The 17,905-nt window shown below is 49.4% G+C and overlaps 1 protein-coding gene across 3 annotated transcripts in view; it reads right to left on the reverse strand.

The window, feature by feature from the left end:
* The window catches only part of Kank (KN motif and ankyrin repeat domain-containing protein 2 kank), a 111,888-nt gene extending 101,220 nt beyond the window's left edge, over nt 1-10,668 (reverse strand). For 2 of the 3 annotated variants that reach the window (XM_084577334.1, XM_084577335.1), the window contains exon 1: nt 10,364-10,668. The gene's annotated coding sequence lies outside the window, so the exon portion shown is untranslated. The remainder of the gene's footprint in view (nt 1-10,363) is intronic. The other variant, XM_084577333.1, reaches the window with a different exon arrangement.
* Between the last annotated feature and the right edge of the window lie 7,237 nt (nt 10,669-17,905).

Genomic DNA, 17,905 nt, shown 5'->3' on the forward strand with positions numbered 1-17,905 from the left:
ACTGTATTATGATGGGAAGAGAGAAATAGGAAAGGTGGTGATAGCGGAGGAAAACAAGGCCAGAGCAGGCAAGTGCAACGCGGCGGAGGCAAAAGTCAAAACTAAGCTCACGAAGGCGTTGCCACAAACAAATTCACAAGAGCTAAAGCCGCACTCCTTTCGTATTTTCTGTCCTCTTTCCTTCTACTTCCCTGCGTACTTGATTGATCCCTTTTCCTTCCTAATTTCTCTCCTTTGGATATACAGAGATTGTTTTTCCGCAGTCGTGACAGAGGCGTCATACACCATGAGAACACAAAGTCCCCAAAAAAAGCGTGTTCCCACGTGCAAGACGCGGCATGCGCCCGAGCGCCCTCTGTTAAGCTCGTGGTATCTCGCGTCCGCGAGATGCGTCAACGAGATTCTGCGAGATTCCGCGAAATGTGCCGGCGAGACGCCGCAAGAGGTTCTAATTTTCCTCTTTCGTGAAGGCATTCATTCTCTCATGTCGAGGAGAAGAGTCCTGAAATGCTGACGACGAAGCCAAAGAAAAGAACGTAATGAAACTATAACAAGTACACAGATACGCAATATAGAGGAAGAACAGAAGATGCAGACAGAACAGGTAGAAGTAGGAAGAAGGAAAGGATTTCGCCATTAGGCACTTCAACGAAGCTAAATGCAATAACGTATTTTTTTAAACAGAGGACGGTATGCGTGCGCATCTGCGATACGAGCTACAGGGCAGTGCTCTGGAGCAGGGCAGCGCTGAAACACCGTTCTATCATCCAAAGCAGCAGCAGCAGCAGCTATGGGCGCGTCCGAATTGTGTCCGACCGGTTCGGAGCGCCTGCGGAGCGACAGCATCTACAGGGATCCGCGTCCAGAAGAAAGTTCAACGGAGAAAATGAAAATGAACCACGTGAACAAGCGAACACCGAAAACTAGCCCTATAAATTTAGCTCTGACGATGGCCTGTGCCTTGAGCCAATAGAAAAGCACCCGCCGTCAATTAAAAGTGCAGTCAGAACACAGCCAAGTGGGTCTTGTCTTATGGCAAAGACGATACTTTTATTGAAACAGCAGCTTTTATAAGCGAAAACAGGTCCGGAAAAGGAAGATGAGTGTCGCTGCTACAACCGGCCGTTTTGAGGACGTCAGTCAGAGATCCCCGAGTTAGGCTAGAACACTATAGTCACTTCTAAAGGGTGCATGATCATGAGTTCTTTTCAACCTTGACGTCATGAAATATAACTGAGTGGCGAGGGAACTGCACTTTGTAAAGTCATATTTCCTCAACGAAAAATGAGTTGCATGCTTGCTTCAGAACGCAGCATGGCCAGGAAAAGTTGTACGCAGAATCATCTTTTACTGAGGTTTAAAACTAGTTGGCCTTACTGTCGCTTTGGAACTCTGCAACGTTACGAAGGCCACAGCTGGCAGTGGTACGGGACAGCATTCCAGAATACGGTCGCATATATGTCTGATATAAGATGTGATAAATGTAGGTTTTGTTTTTTTTTTTCTTTCACTTTAGTGGTCGCGGGCCAAGGAGTTCCAAAGATAACGCCATGCCAGAAACGAGGGCAGCCAGCCAGAAATGACAGCAGGGGAAACCGACAAATAACGGTACAATACATCATCAATGCGCGAACAGCGTTCAGGCTCAAGGGAACGTGTACCTGGCGCCCGCAAAAGCTGTCACAACGCTGCACGATTTTTGTGTACGGGCGGCTATAGCATATACATTAGCCACACGGGCCACAGTCCAGAAGCACAGTTAGGACTGTCAGCACCCCCCCCCCCCCCCTTCCCAGCCACCACCACTCCCGTAGTTTTCTTTCAACCCTTGTACAAATCCAACGCGGAACGGGCACCCGCCGCGCTAGAAACAGCAGGCGCCGTTACACGCCAGTCACGTAACAGAGGAGACACCCGCGAAACCGGTTACTAAGCTCCGATATATTACCTCTCAAGAGGCGAAAGCGTTCGTGCATGCGGTACCAACGTACACTGACACTGTTCGGCGCACAATGGGCAAAGAAAAATACAAAAAAGGAACATTTGGCCTGTCTATCGCAAGCAGCCTGTAGTAGCCGGCATTGCGCATGCACGGCCTGTCGCGTAGTCTTCAATCACTGCCCACGTTGGTCTGCTTCATGATCCCGCTGTCTGCAACAAAGCCTGTCAAAGCCTGTGTGACGCAGCATAACTCGGAGGTAGCCAGAAGCTTGTTCGAGTTAACCGGAGTTCGAACTAACAAGTTCCCGGCAAAACAAAAACTCCCCCTTGCACCCATTCCCTGCTGAAAAAATTGAGGCAATAACCTCACATTTTCTCACTCAATTCACATAACAAATCGCGTACGAGTCACATATAATTGTATAAGGCCTCGTAGTTTCTTGTCCATTATCATAAACTATGTACGACATTTTATGATAATGATGTGCACCGTATGATCTATGCGATTATATGAGATTTTATGAGGTTATTGCCCCGTAGAACTTTTGTTTTTTTCAGTAGGGTTGGCCCTAGGAACGAGGGGGGATCGCCAGAGGTGCGGGGTCAAGGAGTAATGTGAGTACAAGATGTGAAGCTTTCGGGCTCTAAGTACTATTCCCATACAACCACGGCAACAAAGGTTGGCGCACTAGGCTGCACCGGTAAAGTCGCCGTATACAGGCCAGTACACCGTCGGTGCCCCCTGGAGGCTCGGACCTTTCGCCGCCTCTCGAATACGCGAAAGTATCGCAACACAGTACGGTGTCATCTCGGATGAACCAAGAGTTCGGATTATACATGATTCCCCACCACGGTGTTTCCAAATGGTCCTTTTTCATCGTTAGATAGAATATCCGCGAAGCACCTTTATCAGATCTGACAAATTATCTGTTATTGGAGGTATACCCTGTGTAGACAGGAAGCGGAGAGAACCTAACTTCTAAACTTCGACCTATCGACGCGCTTCTTTTTATAACGTATCGATCGCTAACTGGAAAAGCAGTCTCCCCTGATGGGGTTGGGGCAGGTAGGTCACCGCCGCTTGCGGCGGGGGCTAGCCTGCCACCGAATTTTCATCGATTGTAGGCCGTCATTGCACCCGCCACCGCTTCGGTGGTGGATGACGGCTGTTGTTGCGGAGCGCTTCTTTTCCTCTTTCTCTTCTTTCTTCTCAATTTTCTTTTCTGTCCGCACGAGGCAGCGGAGGTGGCTCAGCTACAAAGCCAGTAGCAGGCCTGTTAATTTTCTTTTCCTTCTTCCTACAGTCACAACAACAACAACAACAACAAAGCTGAGCCGAGAGATATGACAGGAGAGGCGCTCGCGTTCCTCTCCGTTAAGCTAAGCTACTGCGCTCAGATTATGCAGCATTAACCGCGCAGAATCTACACGCATAGGTCCCACTTTGAGAGTCCCTGAGCCCCCCACAATTAAAGGGAGTTCCGGAGAGCAGGTACGTGCGTCCGCATAATCACGCCGGTTGCTCAACGACGAAGCAAAGTGAAGAAAAAAAAAAAAACAAGTGGGAACGCGGGGTACATACAGCAAGCATGTGCCTTTGCGGAAGCCGATCGTGTGGCACGGAGCCAGGCTCTTATAAAAAGCGTGTGATGTAGTACGGGCGATCGCGAGCGTACTCAGCCTCACGGACAAGTTCGAGGGCGGAGACGACGACGACGAAAGACCAGTGTACATGTGCCATGTTTCGACCGATAAAGCATGTGACACATCATCGCAAATTTGTGCCCATACACACACGTACACACAGGCGAGGCACTCTCTTTTGAGAAGAAATATTAGGTATAACGCACTGCGCGTCCACTTTGAACAGTGTACGAGGGACACCTGGTGGTGCCCGTGCGGCTTGTCCATTGAGAACGGTGTATGTTATCCTGGTTCCACATACGTTCCAGATTTAAGCGGAACCTTTTGAAATGTTTCACTTATAAATGGGGACTTATGTGGAACTAGACTTCTAGCCTGGAAGTCATGGCTACATTGAGTCGGATGGGGCGCGCGAGCGCAGTATAGCGTGCGCACCGCACCGTCCGTGATCACGTGGGCTAGCTGTCGCACGTCCACAGACTTATGATAGAACTAGGCTTTTGAGTGAGTGCGTTTAAATATGAGAAGGAAGATTACGTACATCCATCGCTGCTTTTCAACCCTATAAGAAGGCAGCTTTTTTTGTTTTATTTTTAAGCAAGCGCATCTCAAACCGAGCTAAGTGCGTATACGAGCGCGGCTGCTGCCTTCTCAACCCTCATTCTAAACTCGCGTCACTTCTGACCACCGTCCTCAACGATTGGTACAGCTTGGCACCAAGCTACCTACGCTGGTCCTACACCTATCGTCACATGGCTTTTTCGAAGCACAAAGTACATGTGAAAGCTTCGAGCACAAATAGAGAACTGGAAGCATTCTGACCACGAGTTCATCATGCACGAACTCGTACATCCGCTTTTTGACATTACTAGATCCCACTTCGCACTCAGCCGTTAGAGTGCCTGCAGCTAGCACTGCAGCTAGGGCGGCTTTGTTGCTTCAATACGCGGTACGACCGTACAGCGTGGAGGAATAGCGTTTTAGCTTAGGACAATGGTAAATACATCACGCTGACATTTATTAAGTTTTATTCCATTACGGCGAGACTATTAATCGAAAATGAGAGAAATTAGCAACACTAAAATCAGTTAAAAAAGTTACGAGCTTTTATAGTTGCCGAGTAACGCGCTTTAAGAAAGAGCTCTTATTGTTGCTGCCACTGTTGATACTCCCTTTCTTCAAGCAACATGCGAGCCAACGGCGTGACGTGACCACTGCGTCACGTGACTGCGCGTTCTCGTCGTACAGACATATTCCAAGAACTGATGGGAAGCGTTGCTCAGGCACCTTGTCCTCTGGAGTTGGTCAGACATCTTGTCATCTGGCCTTGTACCGTTGCGCTGTTGTACTAGAAACCAGAACTATTACGGCCATATTTTCTAACCTGAACCGGCTACACCATAATACAATATTTTGGGCGAGTTGGTTACGTATACATTCATTATTACAGCGCAAGGACGGCACAGAACCAGAGGAGGACACAACAGCGCTGTAGGACACACAGCGCTGTTGTGTCCTCCTCTTGTTCTGTGCCGTCCTTGCGCTGTAATAATGAACGGCTACACCAGTGTAGCAAAACTCCAATGCATCCAACGGTGTTTTACTACACCACTGCAGCAGCCCAGTCGAAAAAAACTACAGAAACTTTTCTGTTGTTAGGACAGAATTTCTGTACAGTTTTTGACGGGAAACCTGTTGTGACAACAGAACGTTCTGTATAGTAACATAAGAAATTTCTGTATTTACAACAGAAAAGTGCTACAGAACTACAGACAACAGAAATATACTACAGAAAAATCTGACGTTTACGACAGAACTACGCAATATTTTGTCGTATTTTTGACACGGTTCTGTAGTTTTTTTCGAATGGGTGGTATAGGTGAAAAAAAAAATGGCCCTATTGTCCAGATAAATGTGACGACAGCGCGATGTGACGTCATATGCCACACATCACGTGACTAAAGCGGATGGGGCGATGCATGCTTGTTTGAAATGTTCGAGAGAAAGCTCGCACAGCAAAAAGAAAAACAAAGCCTCACTCACGCAAAGTGGTAGTTCAACTTCAGTTGATGCTATAATGCACAGAACACTGTGGCATATTGCGCATACGACCGTGTGACACCAATGAACTTCGTGCTACTGTACAGATGCGTTGCGCTAAACTGAACAATTAATTAATTAATTGTTCATAATTAATGCATAGTTATGTATTAATTAATTATTATGTATTATGTATAATTATGTATTATTAACATAATTAATACTACTTTGTTACCCATCCCCTGCTTTTTTCAGTTTAGCGCGATATCTCCGCGCACAATTAAAACGCCAACCAGTTCCCGTTCTTGAGCATGAACCTCGCATCATTTCGAGTGAGTGATCCTAAATGTTTTTGTTTGTTTTTTTACTCATGCAAACGAACACATCAGGAAAATATTACCGATGTCAAACCATAGCGTAGCAATAGCGCGCGGGATTTCTACTATCAAACGAGACCTCATCACATCAAAGAACAAGATTGTTAGCACATTGAAATTTTCATCCAGACGGGCCTCTAGTGTCGGCAGCGAATTCACGCATCCAAGCCTCTAAGAGCACACACTATTTGAACGTTCGTTCAACAAACGCGTAGGCAGGGAGCATTTCAGACGAAAGAGACGTTGTCAGATTTATAAACCAGCTTCACGCGAGAAAAGAAAGGTTATCTCAAGCTCGCGGTCAATCAACGAACGCAAGGCCACGTTACCGCAGACAGCAGGCCTGGGCCACTGATCCAGCCATTACAAAGGCTTAGGGAAGACGATACGAATCAACCAACAAGCGATTTTTCCCACGTCCATCGAAGATTAGAACAGACTGCCTGCACAAGCTGCTTTATAATATACCAAATAAAAACTGCATCCGGTTTAGCTAAGTTGGCCAAGTGTGTGCGGCAGCACGTCGCGTTCCATTTCGCTCTTGGCTAAGGTTTCAAGTATAGCGAACTATAACTATAGTTTCATAAGGTTAGGCTTCAGGCAAAGAAAGGCGAATTCGTCGATTCGGGAGATCAGCGCTATAGCGCAATAGAAAATTGTGGAACATTAATTGGAAAGTGAATCTTCCACTTCCGGGACCATTCCCGGAATGTCCCACTTGTGGCATTCCGGAGACTGAGGAACATGTATGTATATTAGTGGTGTGCCAAGTGTATACACACGAAATGATAATGGTAGCCATTTCCTTCAAGCGTTTGACAATTCAGACCTCTCACAAAGGATTTACTGCTAGGAAAAAAATGGAAAGCCGCACAGGGGCGGTAAAGGCAATGTGGGCTCCTTGACGTTTCTTCAGCGACACGAGACTTCACTAACGCTTGTGGTACAAGCTACTGTGCCCGCGTATTTGTTTGATACACATTCTTACCGCCATCGACACCCATCACGTTCCACCACTCTTCCCCTTCCCCATTGCAGGGTAGCAAGATATTCAACATTCCGGCCGAATGGTCCGCCGTTCCAATCAATAAACACATCTACCTATCTACCCCGCCGTGGTCGTGCACTGATTAGGGCGCTCGGCCACTGTGCCCAAGGATACGGGATCGAATCCCGGCCGCGGCGGCCACTTTTCGATGGAGGCAAAAAGCAAGGCCCCCGTGAGCTGTGCGATGTCAGTGCACGTTAAAGAACCCCAGGTGGTCTAAATTTCCGGAGCCCTCCACTAAGCCGTCCCTCATAGCCCGAGTTGTGTTGCGACTGTAGGAAGAAGGAAAAGAAAATGCACGGGCCTGCTACTGGCTCTGTAGCAGGGCCACCTCCGCTGCCTCGTGCGGGCAGAAAGAAAAATAGAGAAGAAAGAAAGAAAAAGAAGAGGTTTGGGACGTTAAGCTCCACAAACCAAACTAAACCAACATCTACTTATCTAGTGGCACCGCACCTTTGAGAAGCGCGAGATCACCTGCGGCGAAAGCACATATATTGCTCTCTTGCAGAGTCCAGCGATGCTATCTGTTAAGCAGCCGTAGAATTGAAACCCAAGCTCGGCCGCAGTTTGGTCATGTTTACATTCTTTCTACATATCCAGCTGGCTTCAGACAAACACACAAACAATGGCTTATCGACTGACAGCCATAGTGCTGACGCACCAGAACCATGTACCTCAAGCCTGCGAAATTACACCGTGAAACAGTTGCTGTTTTGTTGTGAGCTGACCTGTGAATTGGCTCCGCTGCATTGTTAGCTTAATTGCTTTGCTATCGGCCCGTCTAAAAGCATTTCAGTAACACCTCCCCACTTCCCTTCTTTGCACGCACGCACGCACCCGTAGGTTGACATATCTTTATACTGCGATAGGTATAGTGGACCTTATACGGCCACCGCCGCTTGAACCGCGCCATGACAGTCATCGTCTAGCTCCAAATTGAGTTGAATAATATTCATAACAGCGGATAAGATTGCGAAAAAATAAATAAGGTTGATAAGAAGATCGCAAAAGAATTAACTGCCTGATATGCAGCATGTCCAGCAAAGAATTTCATGAACGTGCTGCGACAAAGAAGAAAAAAAAAATCGGAAGCTGACATTTACGAACCGTTGCAGATAAATTTCTTTCGCGCACACTGTCAGGCTAGGCATTACTGCTGCTATTAAACATAATTTATTAGAGCTCTACCAGCTATCTCGCTCTGAGCTAGCTGGCCTGGCGGTAATGAAAAGCTGAAGCTGCTCGTTGCACGTGGCCCAGCCGGTAATTTCACGGCACTGCATGCGGAAAACGTTGGCGCGGTTTAATGAGTTGCTTTCGAACGCCATCGATGTAGCTGTGTAGGTCACGCTCTGCTGCTTAGTTAACAGCTGTTAGTTACACTCGGTTAATGACGCATAACTGACTAAACTACCACGCGCCGGCGCCACTGAAACAGTGTAACCGAACTTGCCTGGGACTCGCAGTATCTATAGAAATTAATAAATAACTGCATGTAAAACATTGCAACAAAAATCTCTGGAATCCAGTTAACGAAAAAAGCAGGACCTCGGCACATATCTACAGAAATGCTTACCTTAGATGGCTAGTTCAAAACTATTTTTTCACGTTCCAAGGTACTGCAAACCTGAATTCGCGCGCCATCAGTTTTTATTAATCCGCTGTAACCATGCTCTCGCTTTCGACTAGCCAGCTGTAACGAACACCCGCCTATTACGAATCGGTAACGGCATCCGCGCAATGACCCGTTATGCACAGATAACAGCTTCGTACAAGTGATACCAACGGCACGGAACGCCTTGTGCGCGGCGTTCGCAGCGAATTAATTACGGCTCCGTAGCTGTTCCACCTTTTTCACCAAGCCATGCGACCCAGTTTTTTTTTTTTATTATTATTGTTGTTATTACTGCGTACTAAACCAATGACAGTGCGCTAGACTCGGCGACTGGCCCATAGCCTGACGCTTCCGCCTCTGTGCTCGTGCAGCCGTGTAATTATGACAAGGGTTTCCGCGTGAACGCTCGGCCATGCATGGTGTAACGCACTGTGACCTTTCGAGCACTCACGGTATAGTGCTCTACTCACGGCAAAAGAATCACCAGTCTCTTCTGTACAACGTTTGCAACGCCTACAATTTTTGAAGACATGTTCAAAGTGCTTTACACTCCACGAATGCAAACTGAGGCCGGCCTTTGAAACGTGTGATTTTTGGTTTACCACATTTAATTTTGACAGGTGTTGGTTTCTTTGGTTTCACAGCATCTTATTAGTTACAGTATAATTTCGCCAGCATCTTCTAGCAGTTTCAAATTTCAAGGAGCCTGCATGGGTACGCACAGCACAGAGCTTGGCAAATACGGAATTTGGAACGATGTAGACGTAGATCGCTCTTCATGATTGTCTTAAATGAGGATGCGAATTTGGGCAAGCTTTCTCAATTGGCTTTTTCCCGCAGTGTACTCGAGCTGTTCATAGAAAGGAAGTTGTCATTAAACACACAACTCATGCAGCCGACGTACTACGAGTACAACACGAACTTTCCTTGACGAACGAGTTCAATATCTTGCTGCTAAGTCATGCAGACAATGATCACTCATGGCCCGCATGCTGCAGTCGGCTTTGTCAACGCAGGAAATGTCACGTTAAACGTTTACGTAAGTCCCGGGAGCACACGCAGCGAACCGTTTCGACGGCGCGCCGAACTCGGCAAGAGAGACGTGAAGGCCGCTCCAAGTTTGGCAGCCACCCGTGCGCCTTCACCTCCGCGAGACACACGGCAGCCTCTCTTTCTCCAGCTTTTTACGACCCGAAAGAATCAACAGGTAGGCCAGCCAGGGGCGTGTGCGTTTTTGGGCTCGGCACTATACTTACGCACGTCTGAAACTGCGGCGAAAGGCGAAAAAAAATAAAAATAAAGCTCAAAACGATATTTGGCTGGAGCGACTGCGATTCAGAACCGTTCGCATTTGAAAGAGCGCTCGTCCGAAACCTCCATCCGTGCGCCTATTCAAAACCTTCTTTCCGAGAAGACTGGCGCAAACGTCTTCAAAGAGAGCTGACCTCGCCGCAGAGTTGTTACGAAGAGAAAAAAAAAAAACGAGAGCATTGTTTGGGAGCACCTGCGAGGCTGCTTGGGCATCAGCTTGCCACGAATGTTATCGCCGCACTATCAGCGACGACGGCGATAAGCTCAAGTTGCGACGCACATCTCCGCGCCGCCAAATACGAAAGGAAAACCGGCAACAAAGGGTTGTCAGCTGCGAGCGCTGAAACAGTGGAGAAAGAACGGGTTAAAAGTCTTCCCCTGCCTTACCTTAAAAGACGAATTGTCATCGGTGACCACCTGCGAATCCTTTCGGAGAAACAGAAGGCGGGACGGGACGGAGGCGGCGACGGCGTATTCCAGTTGTCAGGCAAAAGCGACAGCGCGCAGCTAGTAGCGGCACTCACAGGCGTAAGATCTCTTGCTCCTGAAGCAACACTTGTGATCTGACAGCCCACAAGACTTGCTTGTTTTTCTTGAAGTGCAGTTCGTAACTTGCGACAGGAAAGCGGGCGCGAAGCGAGTGGGCCGCAGTGGGCTGCTGCCCCCACCAACGTGCATTCAAGCCTACCCTGCGCTAAACCGTGCCCGCATAAAGTTGTTACCGCAGTTCTCCGCTAGGGAACCTTTAGCATACTGTTCTGTAGCGCAGTTTATTTTCTTTTATTTATGCAGTCACTGAATAAATAATTGCGAAAGTATTTAACTTAACTTACTTTCATTTGTTTAAACAGAAATAAAATGTAATATGCTTGCTTGACCTCAACCCTAAACCTCCTTTATCCCAACATCAAAACTAAGTTGACTGAGGGCGCCACCACACCGTGTAGCACATAACGACAGCGTAAATATAGGCTAAAGCGGGAGTTTTGAATTTGACAAAAGTGCCAAGCGCGATGAGATCGAACGGATGAGTTTTATTCTCCTACTTTAACCTGTAGTGGTCTAAAAATGACCATGCACTCACGTTAACTTTTAAAAACTTAAATCTCGGCCCTCAAACGGGAAGTTTAGTACACGCAGGTGTTTCCGAAAATCAACCATGTACCACTTTTGCGGCTGTCACTATTTTGATCAACTTCACGCATGACTTTAAAAGTAAACTCCGGAATCTTTATACCTCCTCAGATTTTACCGAAGTTCACACGGTACGTTCCTCTCTGTTTTCTAGTCCTTGCGTAAAATTTCGCAGCGCAAATTTAAATTTTCAGACTTGGTCACTTCAACTGAAACAAAACTATACAAGCTACCTTGCACGAGTTACATCACTGGATGCAGAGCACTGAAGTCGATACTCGACTAAATTTCGAGCTTCTTTTTGGTTAAACAAACCATGAGTCAGGCTGTCGCTTAGGTATTGTGATAGTAACTACGAAATCATTTAATCGGAACCTAGTTTCGGTTTCCCAATTCTTTTAGTATTCAAGAAGCACTTCTTGTGCCAGAGAGAGGAGAATCTGAGGAACGTGGTTGAGTTGTCAACTCGAAATATTTAAGACCCCGGAGTTGCTCTTACATCTTCCTGCATAGAGACCCTGACTGAGAGAAGATTTTCGCAGACTCCATGCAAAGCAGTGCTACAAAGTTGGAACTGCAGGCAAATGTAATAACATTTTAGAGGATACCAGCTCATTTTGGAATTACGGCCAACGAAAGAACAGGCAAAGCAGCTTAGAGTGGTTTTCAGCATCAGAACAAGGACAAGATTTTTGTTGCAATTAAAATAGCTGCACACCTACTGGCTATAATATACGCCTATAATGAAGAAAAGAATCAGGTCTACAGCTTGCTAATTTCCTCATTCAATAGATCTCTCATCTAAATGCTCACCCAGATTTTCTTGCCATCTATACAAGTGTTTACCATCGACTTCGTCTGAATGTTGCATTTACAATTCCCAGGTAGAAATTTTGACCAGCTCAGCTCGTTTATATGGAACAATTCCCATTTTGAACCAGTGGAGACCAGTTGGTTCTCAACTGTCTGAAAACAACGCAAACTCTCTATTCCATTTTTAATGAAGATGTATGTTGATAAACGTGCATACTACAAAAATTGTATGAAGCTACTAACCTGAACTCTAGAACTTGCTCGCATCTTACAATTATGCACCCATGAAGAGAACATTGTCGGGTCACTTGCAGAACATTACAATCTATCATCCGTTTACTTCTAGCATTTGTCGTCGGTGCCTCTCAGCTGAAATTCAATGACAGCATTATTAAATATTTTTTTCCCTTTTTAATTTTACTTCATTTCCTGCAAACCTGTTTTTCTCTCCATAATTTCCTTCCTCACACAGAAAGATTCTTAAATGCTGGCAAAATTCTCTGCTTTTCATTAAAGAGTTTCTCTCTTTGCTTTATTCATGCACTCAAGTATAGTTTCATTCAATTGCTAATTTCTCAGATAAAATAATAAATCTGCCAGCACAAACAGAAAAAAAACTGAAGCAGGACCTATTGCTATTACTGGGCAGAGCGAAGGAAAAAAAATATTCAACTGCATTTTTTTTTTGTATCTTACAATGGTAAACACCTTCCATGCCAATGCCACACCAAGATCACATTTATACTTTATAATTTGCCACTAATTTAGTAGGGAAGTGGGTCTGGCGGCAACAAGAGATGAAGGCAAACTAGACAGCTGGACGATACTCGCGATTCATTTTTTGTTCAGCACATGAGAAAATAAAACAGGGTAACAGGAAATGAGATAGTGTGCCGCAGACTACAGGTGGTCTCTTAGATACGCAGCTTCCATAGCTTTATGAGCTGTTGGTCAAAGAAGTCAAAATACCAGAAGCTTCACTGGTGATAGTGATGATGATGACGGCTGTCCCTGTCGGAGTGGCGGAGCCAAGAAAAAATTAATGATACAACACACACACACACACACACACACACACACACACACACACACACACACACACACACACACACACACACACACACACACACACACACACACACACACACACACACACACACACACACACACACACACACACACACACACACACACACAATTGATGTTCCACGCGACGACCACTTAGTTCACTCTGGTGCGTTCACAGCCGGAATGCTCTTCTGTTGCACCGCCCCATTCCACCACCAGTATTCCAGGCGTCGCTTAATGGTCTCCACTACACTTCGCTCCGTCTTGCCAAAACCCAGGGCAGCGGGGAGGGCTGAGGCCTCCGAGATCGGTGTTACACCGGGGCACTCTAGGGCCACATGTCCTATCTTTTCCTCCGCCATTCCACACAAATTTCGCGCGCCATACGCGCGTGCGGAGCACTCCGCAGCTGGCCTCCGCCAGCAAGCCGCTACCGCACGAATGTTAAAACAGTGCTCACGGCCGATGGCTGTCTTCGCCACTCGGTAGAGAGTCAAGGTGGGCTTCGCCATCGCTCCACTCATCCACTCTTGCGTCTCCGTCTTCTGCACCTGGTCCCGGATTTTCGCGCTCGTTGCATTGCTGGGCTTAGCAGTCGCCGACGCCATAGAGGAGGGTGCCACCTCGAAACGACGCCGTAAAATAGCCGTCCGACTGGTCAATCGCGTCGATAATCCCGCGTATATGATGTGCACCAACGTTTGGTGCGCCAGATTCGGCCGGCAACCGAAGGAGCCTGGCCTCATAGCTCAACTTCGCTACAGCCTCACGAGCTGCAAATGAGGACCAGCCGAGATATATCCCTGTGCACCCTCCACCGGTGTGCTCCTGTGGACCCCCAGCGCCATTCACCCTGCGTCCATCTACCGCATTTCCAAGAACTCCCTTGTGCCGGCAGATAAACACAGTGCGGCGTTGGCGTACGGGAGCCCCGGCGGACCCCCAGCGCCATTCACCCTGCGTCCATCTACCGCATTTCCAAGAACTCCCTTGTGCCGGCAGATAAACACAGTGCGGCGTTGGCGTACGGGAGCCCCGGCACAGCCACCATCTTCCACAGTGCACGTACTACCTCATACTTGTAAGCCCACAGCGCTTGTCGGTCCAAGATCCCTCTATCTCGCGCCGCTTTGGCTTTGAGGGACTTTTCCTGCGCTGTCAGTAGTGTTACGTTTCGCCACCGACAAGTGGGACAGAATTGACGCGGCGCATAGCAACAGGCAGAACCGCGAGCGGATCGGCCGTTTCGGCGCCGTTCATCGGCCGCCCAACGCTTCCTCCCGCGGGCAAGTCTCGACGTGATCCTGCCACGCGCCAAATGTGCGTGCGTGCGTGTGTGTGCAAATGCCGGCCAAGCCTGGAGCTTGAGGGAGAGTGCGTCGCCCTCATCCGTCTGCAGGAGGTGGAGGAGATGCGGTCGGACCACCTGCGAATGAGTCATCACGTCTTGTCCAAACGTGTTTGGCTCTCCTCTCCCGAATTCCTTGTGAGGGCTTCCCCCTTTCCTTGTGAACTGGCATGCCTATAAAAAGCAGCGGCAGACTCCGCTGCGACAGAGACTACTTTGACGCGCCGTTGGCACGATCTCCGGGTCAGCTTCTCTGCCCGTTTCTTCATGATGTTGTAGTAAAGGTTGTTTCGTTAGAAGACGCCTCGTCTTTGCTGGGACGGTTGATGCCGTCCGCCGAGCCACGGAGCCGCCAGGCCAACGCTACCGAGGGGCCGCGAGCCGCATGTAACAACTGGCGTCAGCGGTGGGCTGAGCACGCGAGCCACGAACGTAATAACTGCATGGTGGCAGCGGTGGGATACCACAGGCACACGCGACCCAAATGTAATAATAGTCAGGGTCACAGCATATAGGCACACTCCCAAGTATTTAGCGGCTGAAGCGATGCTCACCGCGCCTCCCTGGAGAGTCCACGTCTGCGTCTGGTCGAGCTCTTCCGCACCCCACACCAGCACAGAGCACTTCGCAGGACTAAACCTCAGCTGAAGCCCCGACATCCCCGTGCCGCAGATGTCCAGCAAGCTCTGCAGTTCAGCGGGTGAGTCCGTCATGACCGCATAATCATCCGCATACACAAGCGCAGGTATACGCCGGACAACTCGCAGGCCAGCCTCCCGATGTTCCATGCTGAAACCCAGTCCAGACACTTCCATCAGGCGCGTCACGTTTGCCACGTAAATCATAAAGAGGAGCGGTGAAGGGGGCAACTCAGTCGGAGACCCCGCGGAACTCCTATCGGTGCCGTACTCCCCCCGTCCCATTCGACACATGCCCTATACTCCAGTGTACAGCTGTCGTGACAGGTCCACCGGGTCCACGTCTTGATCGGTCAGCCCGTACTCTTGCAGTAGTTACCATAGCAGCTCGCGATTTACGCGGTCATATGCTTTCGAGATGGACGCATTAAGTGAGGACAAATAAATTGTCCTCAATGCGTCTGCCGACTCAGAAACCCGTCTGCAGCTCCCCGAGAATCTTCTTTTCTGCCCAGTTCTGGAGTCAATTCCTGACAATTTGCATCGCCATCCGGTAAAAGACGGGCGTGACGGGTCACGTGACCCGTCACGCCCGTCTTTTACCGGATGGCGATGCAAATTTTCAGGAAACGTGACCCGTCACGCCCGTCTTTTACCGGATGGCGATGCAAATTGTCAGGAATTGACTCCAGAACTGGGCAGAAAAGAAGATTCTCGGGGAGCTGCAGACGGGTTTCTGAGTCGGCAGACGCATCGAGGACAATTTATTTTGTCCCCACTCCCTTTGTAGAGTGGGCGGACTCTGCTCGACTTCCAATCTGCAGGGATCCGGGTTTCCGTCATCACCTCGAATAACATATCCCCCACACGTTCGCGTGCTCTCAGCCCGAGCGCCTTGATTAAACTCATGGGAATGCCATCGCAGCCCGCCGCTGTCCCAGCGTCCATTCTGCCAGCCGCTCGCTTGACGCAGATTGGCTCCAGCGTCGGTGTCGTCTATGGCAGAGGTGTCCGCAGTTTGCCACATGGCCTGCCCACCAAGAGCACTCCCAGAGCTAGCTCCCGTCATCAACCTCTACGAGCGCCTTCCACCACGCCTCCAGCAGCTGCAGGCAGGCTGGACCCTCAACTGGACCTGTGCTGAGATGCGCGGAGCTGTCTCTGAGGGGCCGTTCTTCTTCCCTCCTGTATGTACCGCCAGAAAGGTCGACGGGCCTGCCTGCCCGCTCTCTGTAGGCCCTCCATAAAACGCTGATCGAGGTTCCTGATTCTTGTCTGGACAATGGCAGCCGCTTCTCTTTTGCAGGCCAGGTACTGTTCCCAGGCTACCGTCGCTGCTCCTTGATCACCGCTCTGGCAGACGTGGCGATGACTCCGGCTGGCCGCCCGTCTCTGTTGGATGGCCGCTGCTACCTCCGCCGTCCACCAGCCTTTCGCTCCGTGTCGGCCAACTTTCCGTGCGGGACGCTTATTGAGGATCTCCTGCATAGTTGCCACCATTCGCTCGTAGGGGTCAATCTCGTTCACCCGTAGCCCCAGAAATATTGCCATCATTTGCAGTTAATCTTCCGCAGGGTGCCGGGCTGCCTGTTCTTCCAGCCGTCGGCTGTGCGACTTTACCCGGTCAAACACCAAGCGTATCCGGTTGTGGTCACTGGCCAGGTTCCCACTCCCGTCTTCGTCGATGGTCACGCTATCCAGCGCCTCGTACAGTCTATCCGGTTGTGGTCACTGGCCAGGTTCCCACACCCGTCTTCGTCGATGGTCATGCTATCCAGCGCCTCGTACAGTCCATCTGACATGAGGCAGTAGTCAATGCAGGAGGCTCTGTCTCGGGCCAAACATGTAACCATCCCCCGGCATTTCTCCGCGAGGTTGACGATAATCAAACTTTCATTCTTCGCCACATCCAGAAAAAGTTTGCCATTGGGGTCCATGCGACCATCAAGCTCCTCTAAGTGCGCATTAGTCACCTACTATCAAAATGTCACACTGACTCCGGCGATCACGCACATCCGCACACAAGCAGGCACTGAAAACCTCATTCTGGCCTGCCGGCACCCCCGACCACCAGTACACCACCGCCAACGCCACAGGCCTATTTGCCACACTACCCGTGAGCCACATATGCTCTCGGCACGACGGTCTTTCCCGAGTCCACTGTTAAGAATCCATCCACAGGCACCCTAGTCCTCCCCCTCGCCTTTCGTTTGCTTCTCGGTTGCAGAGGAGGTGTTTCCGCATCCCTAAGGTGGGTTTCTGCCACAGCGAAAAGCGCGAACTCGTTGTACCGCATTTCCTTCGCCAACTCTGCCCACTTCTGCTGCCTTCTGGCCCCTTGCATATTCAAGAAACCGATCCTCAACTCGCTACTTTGCCGTTTGCGACGAGGGCCTCTGCGTCGTGTGCGGCGCGTGCCTCCCGCATCTTGACGTTCCGGGTGCCGGCGCGATTCCCCGCAGGGGCTGCATCAGTTCTTCACAACGCTGCCCACTTCTTGGCCAGGACGCTCTCCAGAGCCTCCTGGATGAGCTGAACCAGATCCCTCTGGCCGTGAGTAGGCTGAGTCCCCCGTCGGTGGACTTGTTGGCCAGTCAGATGTGCCCCGGGTTCGCGTGCGGTGGAGCCCAAATGGGACAGGTCTCGTCCTGAACTTCCGCGTCGCCCGCTGGGCGGGTGCTCGTCGGAGCGCTTCGTCCAAGCTTGCTTCCACATGTCTTGACGACGCGGTTTGCCCAAGCCTAAAAAAACTGTTGCTGCCGTGCCATTGCTGCGGCTGATGTTCTGCGCCGCCGCTGCATTATAATGTAGGCCTTCTTTGTTGGATCCAGTAGCCATCTCCAGTCGGAGATCCACTTTGTTCAAGTCCAGAAAGCGGTTGCCTGTCTTACGGCACCACTTCTTGATTTTGGCATTCGTGAAGACAAC

Source organism: Amblyomma maculatum, chromosome 8 (genome assembly GCF_055883805.1).
Source record: "Amblyomma maculatum isolate TAMU_Amacu chromosome 8, ASM5588380v1, whole genome shotgun sequence".
NCBI classification, from domain to species: Eukaryota; Metazoa; Arthropoda; class Arachnida; order Ixodida; family Ixodidae; genus Amblyomma; species Amblyomma maculatum.